This window comes from Budorcas taxicolor, chromosome Y (genome assembly GCF_023091745.1).
Source record: "Budorcas taxicolor isolate Tak-1 chromosome Y, Takin1.1, whole genome shotgun sequence".
Lineage (NCBI taxonomy): Eukaryota > Metazoa > Chordata > Mammalia > Artiodactyla > Bovidae > Budorcas > Budorcas taxicolor.
Window position 1 is genome coordinate 7,490,529 of NC_068936.1, and position 10,636 is coordinate 7,501,164.

The 10,636-nt window shown below is 40.5% G+C and overlaps 1 pseudogene; it reads right to left on the reverse strand.

Moving 5' to 3' along the window:
• Positions 1–8,278: 8,278 nt before the first annotated feature.
• LOC128071082 (zinc finger protein 280A-like) lies at positions 8,279–9,975 on the reverse strand (annotated as a pseudogene).
• Between the last annotated feature and the right edge of the window lie 661 nt (positions 9,976–10,636).

Below are 10,636 nucleotides of genomic sequence, written 5' to 3' on the forward strand. Positions count from 1 at the left end.
TATAAATGAACAATGAAGTGTCTGAGACTCGGTCATAAAAGTCACTGCAGTCTCCTTGCTCATCCCCTTGGAGCACTCACTCTAGAAGCCAGCTTAGTCGTATTTCGAGAACACTGAGGTAACCCAGTGGAGAGGCCCATATGAAAGAACCGGGGCTTTCTCCCAACAGCCAGCAAGGAAACTGGTTTCAACAGCTGTGTGAGTAAGCCATCTTGGAAGGTAATCCACGAGCCCATGTCAGGCTTCAGATGACGGCAACCGCATGAAACACTGAGCCAGGCCACTCAGCTGAATTTCTCCTGGATTCACAACTCTCGGCAGCAGTATGAGATAATATTGTGTTAAGCCATTACTTTGGGGTACTTTGTTAGGCAGCAGTAGTCCATTAATGCACTGCCAAATTTGGGCGATATCTTTATCCAGGGGCGCCTGTCCATTTAGTCCAATCTAAGCCAGAATCTGCTACTTCAGTTTAGAAAACACCCTTGATCTGACCACCCTCAGTATCAGATCAAATACCTTCTCAGTTCAGGTCAGTCGCTCAGTCGTGTCCGACTCTTTGCGACCCCATGAATCGCAGCACGCCAGGCCTCCCTGTCCATCACCAACTCCCAGAGTTCACTCAGACTCCCATCCATCGAGTCAGTGATGCCATCCAGCCATCTCATCCTCTGTCGTCCCCTTCTCCTCCTGCCCCCAATCCCTCCCAGCATCAAAGTCTTTTCCAACGAGTCAACTCTTCACATGAGGTGGCCAAAGTACTGGAGTTTCACCTTTAGCGCCATTCCTTCCAAAGAACTCCCAGGGCTGATCTTCTTCAGAATGGACTGGCTGGATCTCCTTGCAGTCCAAGGGACTCTCAAGAGTCTTCTCCAACACCACAGTTCAAAAGCATCAACTCTTCAGTGCTCAGCCTTCTTCACAGTCCAACTCTAACACCGATACATGACCACAGGAAAAACCATAGCCTTGACTAGCCGGACCTTAGTTGGCAAAGTAATGTCTCTTCTTTTGAATATGCTCTCTAGGTTGGTCATAACTTTTCACTCACCTGAATATCTTACCAGCCTAGCCTAGCCTCAGCAATGATCCTCTCAGTTGAGCCAGAATCCACCCTCACCCTTAGGGTCCTCTTACTAAGTTTCCATCCACTGACACCCACTCTGTTGTTGTTGTCCATTGCTTTTCAGTCTCTCTTTGCAATCCCATGGACCCACCTTGTTCCTTAGGTATAAATCCCAGCTGCATCCCTGCTGGAGTCAGACACAAGCTCAGTCTCTCTCCCATATTATAATACCCCACTGTAGTACTCTTACCTTGAATAAAGTTTTTCTTACCACCTTTAGTAAGTGTTATGAATATTTTTGTTTTAACATTTCCAAGTTCTGTGAGTAAGGATTATTCTCAAAGGAATATAGTTTTATGTATTTACTCTTTATACTGTATTCATCTGGGGGAACAAATTTCTAGAATTAACACATTTCGTGTTTTCACCATACAAACAAAATATCTTTTAAAATATGTTAACATATGTTAAAAAAATGTAGTAATCTGAAAAGGATGTGTATATAGATATGTCAGTGTATATACACACATACCCTCAGAGCTCCAAGGAAAACTTAATTCTCAGTAAACTATACATGAAAACATTCAGCATGCAAATAGTGAAATCTTTGAAATTAACTTGCCAAAAATCATAGAGAATGAAATATTAATTTAAACAATGTGTACATAAAAATATTAGCGATTCAGACAAAATTGCTATATAAAGGTAGGACAAGCCCTAAACCCTCTTTGGGGCAAAAAAAAAAAAAAAAAAAAAAAGAAGAGAAAAGAAAAGAAATCCTCAATATCATGCAATAGCCTATAATAGAAAAGAACCCAGAAAAGAATAGATATGTATCTGCATAACAAAATCACTCTGATATACATCTGAAACTCAACATTGTAAATCAAATATAACTAAAGAAAAAAAAAATTGTAAAGAAAGCATTTGAAATACAAAATTATAAAGAAAAAAAATCTTAAAGAAAGTAGAAGGTATATATGAATTGAAACAAAAATAGCAAACAACAGAAATAAAACTTGTTGGGAAAATAAAATAAGAGCTGCTTCTTGGAAAAAGAAAATCAGAAACATTGATACAACTGTGGAAGATCTAACAAGGGGAGCAGGAGGTTGATTCCGATACTGGAAATGAGAAATGGAATGGTATTCTGAGAGGATAATATTCAACTCTGAGTGGAATTACTTCTGTTTCAGGAAAGGTCCAGTCAAGCAAAAATCTGGGAAAAGAAAGGGAAGGAAAGAAAGAGGAAGAGAGACAGGGGATGAAAGGAAGAATAGGAAAGGAAGGGAGAAAGAAAGAAAAGTAAATGTCTCCACAAATGTTGTGAACTATGCAATAAAACAATTATCTTCAAGATTTAAAACAGAAATGGAAGTTTTATATAGCCAGATACTGATTGCTTGTGGTGTACTCAGGAAAAGAAAATCCATTTACACATCACTGTTTAGAAGTCCTGGTGAATACGATATGATTATTTAAAAAATAAAAATAAATAAAATATGCCAAAATATTTGTACAAAATATTTGTAAAAATATTTGTAAAACTCATGTCCACTGAGTTGGTGATACCATCCATACATCTCATCCTTCGCCGCCCACTTCTTCTCCTGCCCTCAGTCTTTCCCAGCATCGAGGTGTTTTCCAATGACTTGGCTTTTCACATCAGGTGGCCAAACTATTGGGTCTTCAGCTTCAAAATCAGTCCTTCCTGGGAATATTCAGAGTTGATTGCCCTTAGGATTGACTGGTTGGATCTTGCTGTCCAAGGGGCTCTCAATGGTCTTCACCAACACCACAGTTCAAAAGCATCAAATCTTCAGCACTCAGCCTTCTTTATGATCCAACTGTCATATCCATACATGACTGCTGGAAAAACCATAGTTGTGACTAGATGGACTTTGTCAGCAAAGAAATGTCTCTGCTTTTTAATATGCTGTCTAGGTTTGTCATAGCTTTTCTTCCAAGGGCCACATATCTTTTAAGCTCATGGCTGCAGTCACCATCCACAATCGTTTTGGACCCCAAGAAACTAAAGTCTGCTACTGTTTCCATTGTTTCTCTGTACAAATTTAACTGTGTCCCACAATTTTTGCTGAATAGAATGTTCATTATCATTCACTTCCAAGTATATCCTAATATTCTCTTCTTAAGACAACACTATATATTGTATGGACTTCCCTGGTCACTCAACTGGTAAATCACTTCCCAGCCAATGCAGGAGACACAAGAGGCCTGGGTTCGATCCCAGGCCAGGAAAATCCCCTGGAGAAAATAATGGCAATCTGCTCCGGTAGTCTTGCATGAAAATTCCATGGAGATATATAGTATGTATTAATATAGTTATTGATAGTTTCCAAATGAATGGCATTTTAAAAGATGTTTCTTGCTCAATTTCTCATTATTGCATTGTAGTCAGATGACACAGTCTAAATATTATTGATCCTTTGTATTTGAAGATTTCCATTCAGTTAAGTCATACTTTAGATTTCCATCTCAGTGAAGTCAAAATGAAGTGGGTTTTATGTAGAGAAAATACTTGCAATGTCTAAAATGTGTATATGTGAAATGACCTCCTTTATTCCAGCAGGGTACCTTTCAGTAGGGTACCTTTAACTAAGTTCCAGGTTTTATTCAAATTTTACCAGTTTTTCCACAAATGTTCTTTCCCAGTTTCATATTCCCATATAGGATACTGAATTGCATGAGGATATATAGCAAAAAGCTACAAATATGTCCCTTAGCTTACTCTGGTCTATAGCAGTTTCTTAAATTTTCCTTGTTTTTCATGACTTTTGACAATTTTCAGGAGTCCTTCAGGGACAGGTATTTCGCAGAATGACTCTCTCTATGGGTTTGGTATGTTTCCTGATTGCCCTGGGGTTTATATAATTTTAGAACTATACCTCCAAGGGAAAATATCTTTGTCATCACTTCCCATCAAGGATTCATACCATCAATATGACTTACCACTAGTTCCTCTGCCATAAAGTTGTGTCCTTCCTGCTGACATATTCTGTTCTTTGGAAACAAGCCACTAAACCCAGCTGACACTTAGGGAGGGGCATGGAACCTCATCTTGAGGACGATATCTAAGAGACACAAACATTACTGTGTATACAAGGTAATTGAAACTCATTTATAAGGAAGATCTGGTTCTTCTAGCCATATCTTTTGATTTTAAATTAATTAAATTAAAGTAAAGACTTAATAGGTTCCCCAGTTGGTGCTGTGGTAAAGAACTTTCCTGCAAGTACAGGAGACGTAAAAGACGTGGGCTCAACCCCTGGGTCAGGAAGATCCCCTGGAAAGGGAAATGGCAACCCACTCCAGTATTATTGCCTGAGAATCCCATGGACAGAGGAGCCTGGTGTGCTACATTGATGGGGTTGCAAAGAGTTGGACAGACTGAAGCGGCTGAACATACACACAATTTTAATACCTCAGTCACACTAGCTACATTTTAACATTTCCAAAGTGGCATATTAGACAAAGACAGAGAAAACATTTTCATTGAGAATTCCTTAGTGATACGGTTGTTAGGGATTTGTGCTTCCACTGCAGGGGCAGAGATTCTATCCCTGGTTGAAGATCTAAGATCCCTTAATCCTCACAGCAAGGCCAAAAAAGAAAAAAAAAAAAAAAGAAGAAGAAGAAAATCCCATCATGATAAAGGATATAAACAGGTCACCTCATAGAAGAGAAAAGTGTACATTTTGTGAAAAGCTGATCGTCTTATTAAGGAATATATGTAATAATTACTTAAAATGTTTCTATTCCTGCAGAAATGTCTGTGAATAGCACTGACTTAGGTCATTATTTGGCCAACCTTTCTTCTTTCCAAATATAATGCACATTAACACATGAAACTGCTTTAGCTCTGTCTCAAAAATTTGCTATTATCACTACCATTCAGTTCAAATAGTGTTTTGCCCATAACAATTTCTCTTAGGAGCAATAAGTTATTTAGGTTCAGAAGCAGGAGAAGGAGAAGCCTAAACCGCAACATTAAAGTGGCTTGTGAATTACAGGCGTGCCACTTTTGCACTTTGGGTTCCTGGCAATCCTTACTCTATCCTCAGCCTGTTTGCAGTGATATTGCTTCATTTTCAAACTTTGGGAGTTCTGTCCTCCTCAGTTATCTTTCTGTTTTTTTTTTTTTTTTTTTTTTTTGCTCATGCCACAGAACCTGTGGGATCTTAGTTCCACAACCAGGTGTTGAACCCTGGCCATTGACAGTGACAACATCAAGTCCTAACCACTGAACAAACAGGGAATTCTCATATATTTTTCTTTCTTTCTATCAAATATTTATTCATTTACTTGGCTGCACTTGTGTTTATTTCCAGCACTAGTGCCCTTCAATCTTCACTGTAGCATGTGGTAGCATGAATTTAAATTGTCACATGCGGTATTTTAGGTTGCAGTATGTGGGATCTAATACCCCGACCAGGGGATGAACTTGGATGCCCTAATTTGGGAGCACCGAGTATTTCCACTGGACTGCAGGGATGTCCTTCCCATGATCGAAAGCAGGTCTCCCACATTGCAAGAGAATTCCTTACTGTCTGAACTACCATAGCTTTGACTTTAAGAACGTTGGTCAGCAGAGTGATGCCTTTTTTTTTTTTTAAATGCTGTCTATGTTTGCCATAGCTTTTCTTCCAAGGAGCTAGCTTCTTTTAATTTTGTGGCTACATTCACCATCCATAGTGATTTTGGAGTCCAAGAAAATAAAATCTGCTGTTATTTTCAATTTTTCACCATTTGTTTGCCATAAAGTGATCAGACCAGATGTCGTGATCTTCAGTTTTTGAATGTTGAGTTTTAAGCCAGTCTTTTCAATCTCCCCTTTCACCATCATCAAGAGGCTCTTCATTTTCTGCCATTAGGGTGACACCATCTGCATATCTGAGGCTGTTGCTATTTCTCCCAGCAATCTTGATTCCAGATTGTGCTTCATCCAGCCCAGTGTTTTTCATGATGCATTCTGCATTTAAGTTAAATAAGCAGGGCAACAGTATATAATCTGTTGTAATCAGTATATAATCTGAGGTACTCCTTTCCCTATTTGCAACCAGTCCCTTGTTCCATGTCCAGTTCTAACTGTTGCTTCTTGACCTGCATACAGATTTCTCAGGAGGCAGGTCAGATGGTCCGGTTTTCCCATCTCTTTCAGAATTTTCCAAAGTTTGTTGTGGTTCACACAGTCAAAGATCTCATCACTTAATGGAAAATAGATGAAGAAACAATGGAAACAGTGAGAGGCGTTATTTTTTTTTGAGTTCCAAAATCACTGCAGATGGTAACTGCAGCCACGAAATTAAAAGATGCTTGCTCCTTGGAACAAAAGCTGTGACAAATCTAGAAAGCCTATGGAAAAGCAGAGACATTCCTTTGCCAACAAAGGTCCACGTAATCCAGGCTATTGTTCTTCCACTAGCCACGTATGGATGTGAGAGTTGGAGCATAAAGATGGCTGAGCACCAAAGAACTGATGCTTTTGAACTGTGGTGTTGGTGATTATTCTTGAGTTTCTCTTGAACTGACAGCGAGATCAAGCCAGTCAGTCCTACAGGAAATCAACCGTGAATATTCACTGTAAGGAATGATACTGAAAGCGAAGCTCCAATACTTTGGCCACCTTATGAGGAGAGCTGACTGATTAGAATACACCCTAATGCTGGAAAAGATTGAAGGAAGGAGGAGGAGGGGATGACAGAGAGTGAGATGGTTGGGGGACATCACAGACTAAATGGATTTGAGCTTGAGCAAGCTCCAGGGGACGGTGAAGGATAGAGAAGCCTGGTGTGTCGCAGTCCATGGGATCACGAAGAGTGAACACGACTGCCCAACAGCAAATTATTTTTTGTCTTGCTTGATGTTTTTCCTGTTTCTGCAGTTTTTCACTTCTAATTGAATTTGTTCTTTGAAACATAGGGAAGGTCTAGGACCTAAAGTTTTTCTAAAAATAAGAGACAAGGTACATTGTTGGAGGTTGGGCAGGGGATGGTCTATCACTGGGAAAGCCCTGCAGAGTCCTGCTCAGTTATATGAGGAAACAGACTGACAATGCCAAGTGTTCAGTGGAAATGGAAATGCCAATAGTGTTAGTGGAGATACACACTGCTTCAATCAGTTTGAAGAAAACATTTGATTGTACCTGCATATTAGAATGGCTCAGTCAGTAACATCTGCATGCAATGGAGGAGACCTTGGTTTGAACCCTGGGTCAGGAAATTCCTCTGGAGAAGAAAATGCCAACCCATTGTTGTATTCCTGCCTGGGAAATTCTATGGACAGTGGGGCCTGGTTGGCTAGAGTCTATAGGGTTGTAACAGTTAAATACCATTTAGCAACTAAACCACTACCACATGCATTATCAGAAAATCTCATGTCTAGACATATATATATATATATATATATATATATATATATATATATATGTGTGTGTGTGTATGTATATGTATGTGTATATATATATATATATATATATATACACATACATATCCACAAATTTCAGGCACAGTAAAATGGACATATAAGAGTATGCCCATTCATCCGAGGGAATTGTACCCAGCAATGAAAAAGAATGTTCCACAGCTACATACAATAAGAATGCATCTCACTTATTTAAAGGGAAACCAAGACTAGGGGAACAGAAAGTCTATTGTGTGATTCTATTTATTTAAAATTTGAAACAAAGAAAAATGAATCCCAGGTGCTAGTGGTCAGAGAAGCGGTTACTTTAGGGGGCAGAGCATGGCCAGGAAGGAACATGGAGATTTCAAAGCTACTTGACAGTAGAGAGATGAAACAAATACAATCTCAGTTACAGTAACGACAGACTTTATTTACGTGGGCTCCAAAATAACTGTAGATTGTTACTGATGCTGTGAAATTTAAAAGATGCTCACTCCTTGGAAGAAAAGTTGTGAAAAACTTTGGCCTCCTCATGGGAAGAGTCAACTCATTGGGAAAAAACACTTGATACAGGGAAATATTGAAGGCAGGAGCAGAAGGCATGACAGATGCTGTGATGATTGGATAGCATCAGCAACCTAATGGAATGAGTTTGAGCAAACTTCAGGAGATGGTGATGGACAGGGAAGCCTGGCATACTAAAGTTCATAGGGTCACAGGGAGTCAGACACGACTGAGCAACTGAACAACAAAAGCCAGGCAGGGTCTTTATATACAGCTGGCTGAATCTTAATAGGGCTTTTTTGAATTTCTGGAAATGGGTAGAGCATAATTTTTTAGCCCGATCCCTTGCTGCAACACGTCTGGAATATTTTGTGTTTGTAGACAATCTCCTTGGCAATTTTTCTGGGTGGTGCTTGGGAGTCAGAGTTCCTCACAATGATGGATGCTGTCTCTCTTAGTCCCAGCTGAACTGAACTTCGGATCATGACCTCTGTTTCAGGAGGCAACCCTCGCAATTGCTCTTCTTTTTGAATGACAGATGATTCTTGGTTTGGGTTTCTGTCTTTTCCTTCAGGTTCAAACACTGTAGCCAGCACTTGGAACATGGAAAGACCCTCTTGTTCCAGTGCCTCCAAGCGTGATTTACGAAGGATATCACCAGTTTGAAAATTTCGAGGCAAAACAGACAAATTATTCATGTTTCCATGCCATGTTCTAGAATACGCCTCTACATTCCCAAAGGCTGACAGTCTGTAATTGCAAACACGGCACACATAGGACATTTTGCCTGGTTTGTGACTGTCCTTCATGTGCTGTAAGAGAACCTGATCTGTTTTGAAGGACAATTCACAGATATTACAGACCGTGGAGGGCTCCCAGGAAGCATGGACACTTTCAGTGTGACACTGCAGCTGGAACGAGGTGGCAAACTGGGGGTGGCAGTGCTGGCAGGTAGTTTGGATTTCCCAGCTGTCACCCTTCTGCCTCTCAAGCTCTAGATGGTTCCTCAGGTGGGTCATATACTTGACATAGTTTAGAACTCTCAAGCAGCTGAGGCATTTAAAGGCTGTGTGAGTCTTCTGTTCTGGTGCCGTCTCTTGTATGCTGTCATGGTAAAAGGCATCAAATAACGTGGTCAGATTTACTTTCATGGGATCAGCAGTCTTACTCTGATTTTCAAGAGTCAAAAAGTCCATTTTCTCCAGCCCTTACAAACTGCATGTTCCTTCTGGATCCATAAGACTGAAGCATACCTGATCATTGGCATGAGTCCATGAAAATGATGCCCCACCATGAACATAGCTCGGTGAGGTCGGGGAATCTTCCAAGGTCATAATCGTGTTTTTCCAGGAGAGATACCTGGAGGGCCATGGTGGAGGCAGGTCCCCCTGGGATTCCATTGCTGAGTTTGGGTCTTTTGGGATTTCCACTGTTAAATTTTACATCTGAAGTGGGACACCACTTTGAATTAAGAGGGCTTTCATCCTTGCCTCCTAATGAGAGAACAGCTCCAGAGAAACAGTGAGGCCGCAGAGAGAGCAATTCTGAATTGTGAAGGACAGTTTCCGAAGAGCGCGTTTTATATTCAGGTTTAGATGAAGGCTCAGAAATAATAGAACTGCCTCTTCCTCCCCATGCAGACTGAGAAACTGGTGATACGGAGCTGGCTCTGATGCTGGGGTCCTAAGATCTGCAGGTTGCAACGTGCAGGAGGGATCCGGTGGGATCCAGGAGGATCACGTGGTCCTTCATTCTTCTTGAAGATGAGTCCCTGGTCACTCTGTTCAAAACGTTAGAAATGACTGGCTTTGAACTTGAAGTCACTCTGACAAAGAGGGTTTCAGCATCCTCACTGATGTGCTCCACTCCAACAAAAATGACCTCAGCATCTTCATGTCCTTATCTCTGGATTTGGATGCAGCAGTCATTTTCTCAGGTTGTGGTGGTGCTTGTGCTTCCTTACACGGGAAGAGATGGGCCATTTTGCAATCACTTTTGCTTCAAGTGGCCCCTGCTAGTGTTTCTTCCACCGGAAAGCAATCACCAGACAAGGTCATCCCCTCCGATCTCAGGTGTCACTCTCTGTGGTTTCAGATAACCCTCAGTTGTTCACCGAGAATATTAAATGGAAAACTCCAGAAATATAGAACTCATGCGTTTTAAACTGCAGGCCATTCTGAGGACTGTGATTGGAATCTCACACCATCCTGCTTCCTCCTGCCCAGAATGTGAATTGCTCCTTACTCCTGCACATCCCACTCGTCTGTCACTCGGTTACCACAATGACTGTTGAGATGTCACAGGGCTTGTGACCAAGTTATCCTTATTTTACTCAATAATGGCCACAAACCATAAATGGAGTGATGCTTTCCACTTAGATATGCCAGAGAAAATCCATTAAGTGCTACCTTTAAGTGAAAAGATCGAAGTTCTCAATTTGATATAAAAAGAGAAAGAAAAAATGCATGCTGAGGTTGCTAATATCTGTGGTGAATGTGAAGAAGAGAAAATAAGTCTGGGTTAGTTTTGCTGTCAAACTTCAAACTACAAAAGGTATGGACACACAGCATAATAAGTGCTTAGTTAGGGTGAAAACAAAATCACACAATTAGTACAGTAATATATTTTACATAGAGACTACAC